Raw genomic sequence first — 11386 nt, 5'->3', positions numbered from 1 at the left:
CTTTAATAGAATAGAATAGAATAGGGAGACAAGGGCAAAGAGCAGGTGTATGAAGAATAAAGTGAACATATTATTGTAACAATGAGAGGGACAGAGTTGAATGATTGCTCTTGGAGACAAGGGATTTTGATGTCTAAGTTAATGACAAATCTTTTGTTTGCAAGTTAAAAAAATGTAAGTTAAACCTGGTGAAGGAATAAAGGGTGGTTGGGGGGATGATTCTTTGTACATTAAACTTGTTTTAATGACTAATGAATTAATCGTAAGTTCAAATGATTTTATGGAGGCCCTTTCTTTTTTATTTGATGTTTCTGGACTCCTTTTTTCTTTGTATGTGCTCCATTTTTACCTACTTGAACAATTTTTGCCCGCAAAGTTTAGGAAACACTGTAACCAAATGTTCCAACATGATGTGAACCCTGAAAGCATTTGCAGCTGGGAGAGTAGGGTAAAAGAGGTTTGTCTTTCAACAAATGCATGTTAATCTCAGTGAAAACTTAGAAGTTTAAAATGGTCCTCCTTGGGTCATGTGGCTACCCCAGGACCAATCATTGCATCAGACATAGGAGATAATCTCAAAAGCCACGCTGGAATCAAGGTTCTCCAGTGGAGTTTCCACTTTAGAAATCAGTTTTGTCAGGATTTGTGTTTGCATATTACAGACATGATAGCCATATAGCTATCTATTCCACTTCCAGTAGAGATGAAAACCTAAGAGCGTATGCCCATTTAAAGGATTTTACATGAATCTTCATAGCAGCTTTACTTGCAACAGCCAAAACCTGAAAACATTCCAAATGTCTATGGCAGGTGAATTTGTGACTTATAAACTTACTATGGTATATGTATATAATGAAATAATACTCCCTAGTAAGAACAGAACAACTGATAGATGTAGCAACATGAATAAATCTCAAAAATAGTGATGCTGAGTGATCAGAAAGTATACATACCCTATGATTTCATGTATTTGGAAATAAAAACTCACAGATAGTGACTGGAAGTGGATCAATGGTTGCCTGTGGATGGGATGGGGATAGGCAGGAAAAAGTGAGTAGAAAAAACACAAGAAAACTTTGGTGGTAAAGGTAATGGATATGTTTACTATTTTAATATGTTGCTGGTTTTATAGAGCTACAAATGCCAAGAATTATCAAAATGTACAATTGAAGTGTGTGCAGTTTATTGCATGTAAGTAAACCTTTTAAAAATTAACCGATACAAATTGACTTACATGACTAGAAAGCTCTTGAAAAACTCTCCTATTTTTATTCTTGCATGCCCTTATAGACTGTGTTAACACATTTCTCATCTTACTGTTCTTTTGTGTCTACATTTCTCCAGGTCAATATAACTATCACCATAATATCTTGGTTTCTCTTTAGTTCATTAGTAATTATGAGTAATGTATTGAAATGTTAAAGATATGTTAATGCATTCAGAATCCTCTGCTCTCTGATCCACATAATAGTGAATTATGCTATCAACAATTACACAGTATATTGCTTTTTTTTGGGGGGGGGGGACAGAGTCGCGCTTGGTTACCCAGGCTGGAATGCAATGGCACATTCTGGGCTCACTGCAACCTCCACCTCCTGGGTTCAAGTGAGTTTCCTGCCTCAGCCTCCTGAGTAGCTGGGATTACAGGCATCTGCCATCATCCCCGGCTAATTTTTGTATTTTTATTGGAGACAGGGTTTCACCATGTTGACCAGGCTGGTCTTGAACCTCTGACCTCAGGTGATCTGCCTGTCTTGGCCTCCCAAAGTGCTGGGATTATAAGGATGAGCCACCAAGCCCAGCCAGAATATTGCTGGTTTTGCAAATATCTACAATTGACCCTGATCTGGACACATTGAGTTGATCATAGCTTTGTAAAAGAGGATAGCATTGTAAAACTACAAAATTAGACTAATAATAAATAACATAGAATGCTTTCAGTATAAGAAATAATACTATCCTAAGCAAAAATAAATAAATAAATAAAACTGGAGGAATTATCTGACTTCATATTATACTACAGAATTATAGTAACAAAAAGAGTATGGTACTGGCATAAAAACAGATCCATAGATCAATGGAACAGAATACAGAACCCAGTAACAAATCTACATACCTACAGTGAACTCATTTTTAACAAAGTTGCCAAGAACATACACTGGTGGGAAATGGTGTTGAAAAAACTGGATATCCATATGCATAAGAATGAAAACAGACTAGTATCTATCACCAAATACAAAAGTAAAATCAAAGTTGTTTAAAGATGTAAAGCTAAGACCTCGAACTATAAAACTAGTACAAAAAAACTTTGGGGAAAATCTCCAGGACATTGGTCTGGGCAAAAATATCTTGAGCAATACCCCACAAGAACAGGCAATCAAAGCAAAAATGGACAAATGGATCACATTAAGTTAAAAAGCTTCTGTACAGAAAATGATACAATCAACAAAGTTAAGAGACAATCCACAGAATGGGAGAAAATATTTGCAAACTACTCACCTGACAAAGGATTAATAATCAGAATATATAAAAAGCTCAAACAACTCTTTAAGAAACAATCTAATGACCTGGTTAAGAAAAAGGGAGCAAAAGATTTGAATAGATATTTCTCAAAAGGAGACCCACAAATGGCAAACAGGTATAAGAAAAGGTGCTCAATATCACCGATCATCAGAGAAATTCAAATCAAAACTACAACGAGATATCATCTCACCACAGTTTATATGACTTGTATGCAAAAGACAGGCAATAACAAATGCTAGCAGGGATGCAGAGAAAAGGGAACTCTTGTACCCTGCTCCTGGGAATGCAAATTAGTAAAACCACTAAGGTAAACAGTTTGGATGTTTCTCAATAAACTAAAAGTTTAGCTACCATATGATCTAGCAATCCTACTGCTGGGTCTACACCAAAAATAAAGGAAATCAGTATGTCAAATACATATCTGCACTCCTGTATTTGTTGCAGCACTGTTTACAAAACTAAGATTTGGAAGAAACCTTAGTGTCCATCAACAGATGAATGGATAAAGAAAATGTGGTACATATACACAACGGAGGACTATTCAGCCATAACAAAGAATAAGATCCAGTCACTGTCAGTAACATTGATGGAACATTATGGATCATTATGTTAAGTGAAATAAGCCAGGCACAGAAAGACAAATGTCACATGTTCTCACTAATTTGTGGAATCTAAAATCAAAACAAACTCACGGACATAGAGAGTATAAGGATGGTTATCAGAGGCTGGGAAAGGTAGTCGGCAGGGGCGGTTTGTGGGAAGGTGGGGATGGCTAATGGATATAAAAATAGAGAGTTAATAAGACCTACTATTTGATAGCACAATAGGGTGACTATATTCAATAATAATTTAATTGTACATTTTGACATAACTAAGACTGTAATTGAATTTTTTATAACTTGAAGGATAAATGCTTGAGGGGAGGGATACCCCATTCCCCATGATGTGCTTATTTCACATTGCATGCCTGTATCAAAACATTTCATGGACCCCACATACTATGTACCCACAACACATACGATGTACCCACAACACATGCGATGTACCCACAACACATGCTATGTACCCACAACATTTTTAAACAATCTAATACAATTTTTTAAATGGCACTTACTTTTTGTTACCTTCAACTATTGTAAAATATGTTCTATTATTTATGATTAGCCCTATTTGAAAACAAATTTTAAAAACACTATTTAAAACCAAATAAATGGACTAGGAGTAACTTGCATAAAAATGACAGAAATTGCTGCTACTTCTTCTAATTATTGAGATGGTATTTCTGTATTTGTGAAATTATCTGATAGAAAATTGAATTGTTTCCAACATTATTTTTCATAATTAAACATGTTATATTGCTACTTCTTTAAAAGTAGCCTTTAAAATATTACCAACCTATTTTAAAGTCTACTTGCCAAAATATTAAACTATTCTTTAAAAAAGTAATTTATTTAATTACCTAACTTCCTCAAGCAATGTCCTAATTTTCTCAAGCAATTATCTGATTTTCTCAAGCAATTGATATTACCAAGTTGCACTAGTTAACTGCTGAGAATCATTGTCTACATATGAGATAAATAATCTGTCAATCCTTTAAAGACTTTATGAGCCATAGAGATTGTAGTCCAATCTGTATGATCGACTTTAAACATTGGGTAATTGACACTCCATGTTGCCTGTAAGCCTATTTCACAGCAGCTGAGTGATGTTAATAGGTACTTCTTGGAGTGCCATTTTCCTTATAACCCTTAGATTAATTCAGATTGACTGAGTTCTGTGTCAGTGGAAATTGCCAGAATTACATCATTGTGCTTTGCATCTAGTTTCACTTTTCCAAAAGCCTACACAGATTTCAGATGTTTAGAAAATAGCTCGTTTTCCTTCTGGGTAATCTTTTTCATGTCACCACTCTTGTCAGCATCTACGTTGGGCAAATTTCCTAGAACCTCCCTTCTGCTTCTTTTAAAATACGAAAACAAAATCAACGTAGCGCAGCAAGCCAGGGAAAGTCTGCTTTGATTGACTTACGACCACAGTCACCCAGCAGTTCCTTCAGATGTGGCTTCCCAAGTCAGACACTGAGTCCACGCGCTGTCCTCCTGCCTGCAGAAGTGGCTCTGAGAGCTGTTTGAGGAGAAAATGTGGGACTTTGGGCTTCAGCCCGAGGAGAACACGGTGGAGATGGAGGAGTCCCTGGGCGTCCGCAGGTTAACTGAAAACATGAGAGGACACAACCTGTCACTAACCTGTAAAGAACTCTGACCAAGCCGACTGGGCACCCTTGTCTGCGCGCCTGCCTTTGCCACCACGTGTGCGGGAATGCCTGGGGCATGACTGGGCCATCCCAGTGTTCTTATTTCTAGCCATTCCGAGGTTACCCCTCAGCAAAACGCCAGAGGCTGGCAGACACAGTGGAGCATCCTGCAGTAGGGATCCGAAGCCGTAGAATCTCCAAAGGGCCACTTGACCACGTCCCAGAAGCTCCAGCTCAGGCTGGACATTGCCCAGAAAGCACAGATCGTCTTTGGCAAGACCTCCCGGATTGTGGTTTTAATTTGCATTTCTCTGATGGCCAGTGATGATGAACATTTTTTCATGTGTCTGTTGGCTGCATAAATGTCTTGTTTTGGTAAGTTGTCTGTTCATATCCTCCCACTTTTTGATGTGATTGTTTTTTTCTTGTACATTTGTTTAAGTTCTTTGTAGATTCTGGATATTAGCCCTTTGTCAGATGGGTAGATTGCAAATATTTTCTCCCATTCTGTAAGTTGCCTGTTCACTCTAATGGTAGTTTCTTTTGCTGTGCAGAAGCTCTTTAGTTTAATTAGATCCCATTTGTCAATTTTGGCTTTTGTTGCCATTGCTTTTGGTGTTTTAGACATGAAGTCCTTGCCCATGCTTATGTCCTGAATGGTAATGCCTAGGTTTTCTTCTAAGGTTTTTATGGTTTTAGGTCTAACACTTAAGTCTTTCATCCATCTTGAAAAGTTAATAATAATAATAATAATAATAATAATAATAATAATAAAATGGAAGAAATTTAAAAAAAAAAAAAAAGGCCTCCCGGAGACCAGGAACTTGGTCGGTGCTCGCGGGCTGAGATCGAGCTCTGGGGAGCCTTCCTGTCCTTCTGCTTCTTCCTTGGCCGCCTTAGTGGGCGCGCCTCGCCATGGGTCTCCCTGCGGGCGGTGCGGTGGTGCTCCTGGATGTCACCTCCAGGCGCTTTTGAGACTGCGACCGGCACCGGGCGCACGGCACCTGCGGATTGGCCTCCCCACGCCAGGCTCAGGTACCTCCAGCGCTCCGCAGTGCGGGCTGCAGGCGACCTCAACGTGGAGCTGCTGCCAGCGCCACAGGCCCCAGGGAGGCCCAGGATCTGCTTCCCAGTCCCAAGAATGGCAGTTTCGGAAAGTCTTTGGCGTGATGGAAGGCGGCGCCCATCCGGGGCAGGGCTGAGAACTAGGCTGGCGCCGCTGCCTGGTAAGCGGGAACCAAGAGACCCACGGCCTCCATCAAGAACCAGGTGCTTCTCCAAATCCCGGACTTCTAGGAGGAGCAACGGCGTCAAGCTGGCTGACACCAGGAACACCCATAAGTCCCCGCTCCTGTCTGTCCTTCCGCACTCAGGAGAGGGGATGGCCGCAGGGACGCCATCCGCCCATAAACCGCTGGTGTTTGCTGCCATGGTGCGCGGAGATGCGGTCCCCGAGGCCACTTTCGGCCAGGACGCCTGGATCTTATCAGCGGCGGCATCCCGCGCTGACACTCAGTATTGACTTTCTCCAGACATTGCTGGATTTTTTTCCTTTTTAAAACAATTTTGCAGTGGGAGAACAAAAAAGGGCATCCTCGGAGCTTTTACAAAATTCTCCTGGACCTGTGGTTCTATGGTGTTCACCCCTGCGTTTTACTGACCACTAATGGGCCAGAGCTCCTAAGGCCTATAGGGGTCCCCCTGCCCCACCGGGCGCTTTAGACACCCCTGAGGGACATTCGCAGCTCAGGAGGATAAAGATCCTCAGGGGCCTGCTGCGAGGAGGACATGCAGCCCCTCGGCCGTCACGTCTTCCTCCATTCCAGCCTGGAAAGAGAGACCTTGCCCTCCACCCCACAGGCCTTCATGACCTTGGGACCCACTCTTTAGAGGCCACGTGCGTTTCCACTGCCAAAGCAATGACACAGGAGATGGAAAGAAATTCTTGGCCAGGCGCGGTGGCTCACGCCTGTAGTCCCAACACTTTGGGAGGCCAAAGCGGGCGGATCACGAGGTCAGGAGATCGAGACCATCCTGGCTAGCAAGGTGAAACCCCGTCTCTAAGAACACACAAAAAGTTGGCGGGCACCTGTAGTCCCAGCTACTGGGGAGGCTGATGCGGGAGAATGGCGTGAACCCAGGAGGCGGAGCTTGCAGTGAGCGGAGATCCCGCCACTGCACTCCAGGCTGGGGGACAGAGCGAGACTACGTCTCAGAAAAAAAAAAAAATTTCGCCCTCACTATATGCCCAATTAATTTCTCGATCAGAGCCCAGAGTCATGGAACCCACACCGCCAGCTGACACATGAAAGTGTGGCAACGATGTGGTGGTGTCTCTGTGTGGCAGTGTGGTGGTGTGTCTGTGTGGCAGTGTGTCCGCATTTGTGTGGTGGTGTATCCATGTGGCAGTGTGTCTGTGTGGTGCTATCTCCACATGGTGGTGTATCTGCATGGTGATGTCTCCGTGTGACAGTGTTTGTGTATGTGTGTGACGGTGTCTGTGTGTCCTTGTGTCCACATGGCAGTGTGGTGGTGTGACAGTGTGGCGGTGTGTCTGTGTGTGGCAGTGTCCATGTGGCAGTGTGTCTGTGTGTTCATGTGTGTGATGGTGTGTCCATGTGACAGTGTGGTGATGTCTCTTATGTGTCTGTGTGTCCCTGTGGTAGTGTGACGGTGTGTCCATGTGGTGATGTCTCCGTGTGTCTGTCCATTTGACAGTGTGGTGATGTCCCCATGTGTCTGTGTGTCCCTGCGATAGTGTGGTAGGGTGTCCATGTGGTGATTTCTCCATATGTCTGTGTGTCCGTCCATGTGACTATGCCAGTGTGTCCGTGTGATGGTGTGTCCATGTGGTAATGTCTCCATGTGTCTGTACGTGTGAGTCTGGTCGTGTGTCCATGTGGCAGTGTCTCCGTGTAACAATGTGGCGGTGCTCCCTCCCAGCTTGCGGAGCTGGCATCTTTCCCTCTCAGCCTAGGATGCCTCAGGAGGCCCCAGCTTGAACATAAAATATTGATATTTTACACATTTGCACATAATTAGAATTTCGAAGCCGTAATTTCAGATAAGGTAGTCTAGGACATGACAATGTTGATGTAAGAAAGCCATAAGCAATGTTTATTTTCAATCAGATTTACTAAAAAATTTTATTGAACTGGTCAATTTTCTTTGCCAATATTACTGTATTCTTATTTCTAGTAATAGAAGTGTGAAAAAGCATCAGGGAAACTTAAACTGCATTCTCATACTGACTGCATACAACAATTCTGAAAACAGCGGAAGTTATATATATCCCCCGTAAGTAAAACATGAGTAACACAACAAAAGCAAAATTAATAGGAGACAATTCAAATAATGGCAACTTGTTATTCTCATCTAGTTAAGTACTATTATTTTCTAACAGCAATTTGCTATTTCAAATATATTATCTGAGATGTCTATATATTTATATTTTGAGACGCTATACAAATTTGAGCCAATGACATAGAATTCTACAAATCAAGAAGCTTATTCTGGGGCCATTTCTTTTGATGTTTTCTCTAAACTACTAAAGAGGCATTAATGATACATAAATTATATTATCTACATTTACAGCATTTAAAATGTGTTCAGCATGAAATATTAGCTACAGGAGAAGCTAAATAAATTAAATATGGAATAAAGATTTGTCCTTAAATATAATTTACAAGAAGACTTTGATATTTGTTTTTCACAAGTGAAGCATTCTTATAAAGTGTCATAACCTTTTGGGGGAAACTCTGGGGAAAATGGAGAAACTCTGAAGGGTTTTAAGTACCTTTCCTGAAGCTGCAGACTCCATAACCTCTCTTTACAAAGAGCTCCTGCAGCCCCTACAGAAATGAGTGGCTGAGATTCTTCATTGCATAGCAGAGCTTCTCATCCAAACCCTTTCCCTTTTTAGTGTCTGTGTATCAGTATAAAAGTTCTATAAACTGTAGTTACTCATTTTAATCCCAAAGCACAGTAACAATATATTTCATCCTAGGGTTGGCAGTTTCTCTGAGTGTTTTGTTTAATTATCATGATAATATCTGCAGGATTCCAAAGAGCCTAAAAAGTAAAATATTTTAAAAAGAGGAAAGGGAGAAAGGGAAAGAAAATAAAATTAATAGCCCATTCTGTCACTATTATTAAATAGAAGAATACCTTTCTGTTAATCTAATTAAAATTAGTGACATCATTTAAAATTTATGTCTTCAACAAAAGTTTGGAATCCTGAAAAAGACCTTTAATTTGCTAATAAATATATTTGAATTGAAGTCCTTATATATTACTTTAAATAAATAACACAAGATGAATTATGATGTAGAGAATTCTATCCCTCATTGTCCAAAATCTAATAGTTAAATTGAACTTGTTAAAAATAATATTTTTGTCCAGGCATGAGGCTTACACCTGGAATCCCAATAGTTTGGGAGGCAAAGGCAGGTGGATTGCTTGAGCTGAGGAGTTGCAGACCAGGCTCGGCAACATGGTGAAACCCAATACTTACAAAAAAAAAAAAAAATTTTAGCCAGGCATAGTGGCTTGCCTGTAGTCCCAGCTACTCAGGAGGATGAGGTGGGAGGATCACCTGAGCCTGGGGAAGCTGGGGTGCAGTAAGCCATGATTGTGCCACTGCACTCCAGCTTGGGCAACAGACTGAGACCGTGTCTCGAAAGAAGGGAGGGAAGGGAAGGGAGGGGAGGGGAGGGGAGGGGGAAAAAGGAGAGGAAGGAAGGAAGGAAGGAGGGAAGAAAAATAACGGTTTTGGTGCCAATAATCTTTGTGGAATTTTGCTTTATTGAAATAGATTTAACTAAGTAGTGACATGATCTGCTTAAGTGTATTGACCCTAGCAATCAGAGGCATCCGAATCCCCACAATGACTTGACAGTTACATTTGACATTGATCCTCCTATCATACCTACGGCATAGTCAGAATTTCAGAATTCCAATTTTCCCTATGCTATTTGAACACATTGTTTAACATCTCTAAGACTCGATATTTTTACTCTTAAGATACTACTAATAATAGTACATAGTTTTTATGATATAATGTGTATCAAAAGCATTATACTTTCAGGCAGACAGCAATTTCTCAATAAATATTTACTAATGTTTTAGTACAAACAGGAAAATTGGATTATGATATTTATGACACTGTTGATTCTCCTTCTAGAAACATTTGTTTCTAAAACTTGTTTTCATGTTAGAGCACTATTTTGTGTTCAAATTGAAAATACTATATGTTCAGATTTTTTAAAAAACAGTATTGCATGAATGTTTTAATAAAAATATTCCTAAATGAGCTTGAGCAAGGAGGACAGGGGAGATAAGTAAAGTAAGGCTTTGTGGCATAGGAGACATTTGGTGGAAATCTTTCAGCTCAACTAAGATTTGAAAAAAAAAAAGAATTTTTATAAAAAATGTAAAGGCAGGATTTACCCTGATGAGCTTGTGGAGAAAATACAAAGTCTAACATAATTCAAAAGAGACTAATCAGTCAAAGTAGTTTTGAAGGAAATATCTTGAAGAGAGAGAACATAAAATGAAGATCAGGTATGTAATTATTTTAATAATCTATCCATGAGATAAAAAGCATTAGGTTTTTTTTTATTTGTCAAAAACGGACAATAGTTTCAAGAACCATTCTTTGTTGAGCCTAAAGAGGATTTTACATTTTGAGCCAGTGACATATTGTGCTAAGTAGGATAATATCCTAATTTGTGTCTATATCAACAATTTTGTTCTCAATAAAAACACTTTATTCACACAACTGATGATCATCTGCATTTGATTTAGTGCTGAACTGTCAAAGGGGGGCTAACAAAAACAAAATATTAGAGTTGCAAGCGGCGTAAGTGGAAAATAATGATCATATTCAACTCATTACTGAAATAAGAAAACAAAGCAAAAAATAAATAAGAAAAAAATTGAACATGAACATTTGCTTCTCTCCTAAGAATCAAAACCCTTAATTTTCTGTGGCAAAAAAGCATCTGGGTCCATGAACCCACGCAAAAGTCTACTGTTTCTGGGAGATAAGAAGAAGCAAAACACATCAGCTTTCAGAGAAGGTTAAGAAACCTCTCATACCCTACCCTATCCCACCTGAGACCAGGCAAAGGATCACTGCTTCTGGGGGAGGGATGTAAGAAAAATACTTCTCCATCAGGACAGGAACAAGGATTGTTTTGGAGCCCACGATTTTGCACTAATGCAGAGTCGTGCTACTGTGGTAAAGGGTTGGAAAATCTCCATCCAGTGACCACAGACAAAGGTGCATTGTTCCTATGGAATGAGAAATAAAATAGTATGTCCTTATAGTGGGGTTGAAATTTTGCAATGATATAAATCAAACGTTTTCTACCACTGAGGTGGGAGGAGGGCAAGGTATTATTTCTTCCTCAAAAAACAACACAGATAAGAGACAGTTTGACTCCCACTAGAATAAGAGTCAGGAAGTGCTAAAAATATCCCTTCTCTGAGTGTCCAATGATGAAACTGGCTCAAAAATAACATGAATCATCCCTCTGCCCCCAACCTAAATTTTCTGCCTAGTCACACACACACACAAAATGATGTTCTACAGTTAGAGAGGAACAA

The sequence above is a fragment of the Pan troglodytes genome, chromosome 13, assembly GCF_028858775.2.
Source record: "Pan troglodytes isolate AG18354 chromosome 13, NHGRI_mPanTro3-v2.0_pri, whole genome shotgun sequence".
NCBI classification, from domain to species: Eukaryota; Metazoa; Chordata; class Mammalia; order Primates; family Hominidae; genus Pan; species Pan troglodytes.
This window is presented reverse-complemented; position numbering follows the sequence as displayed.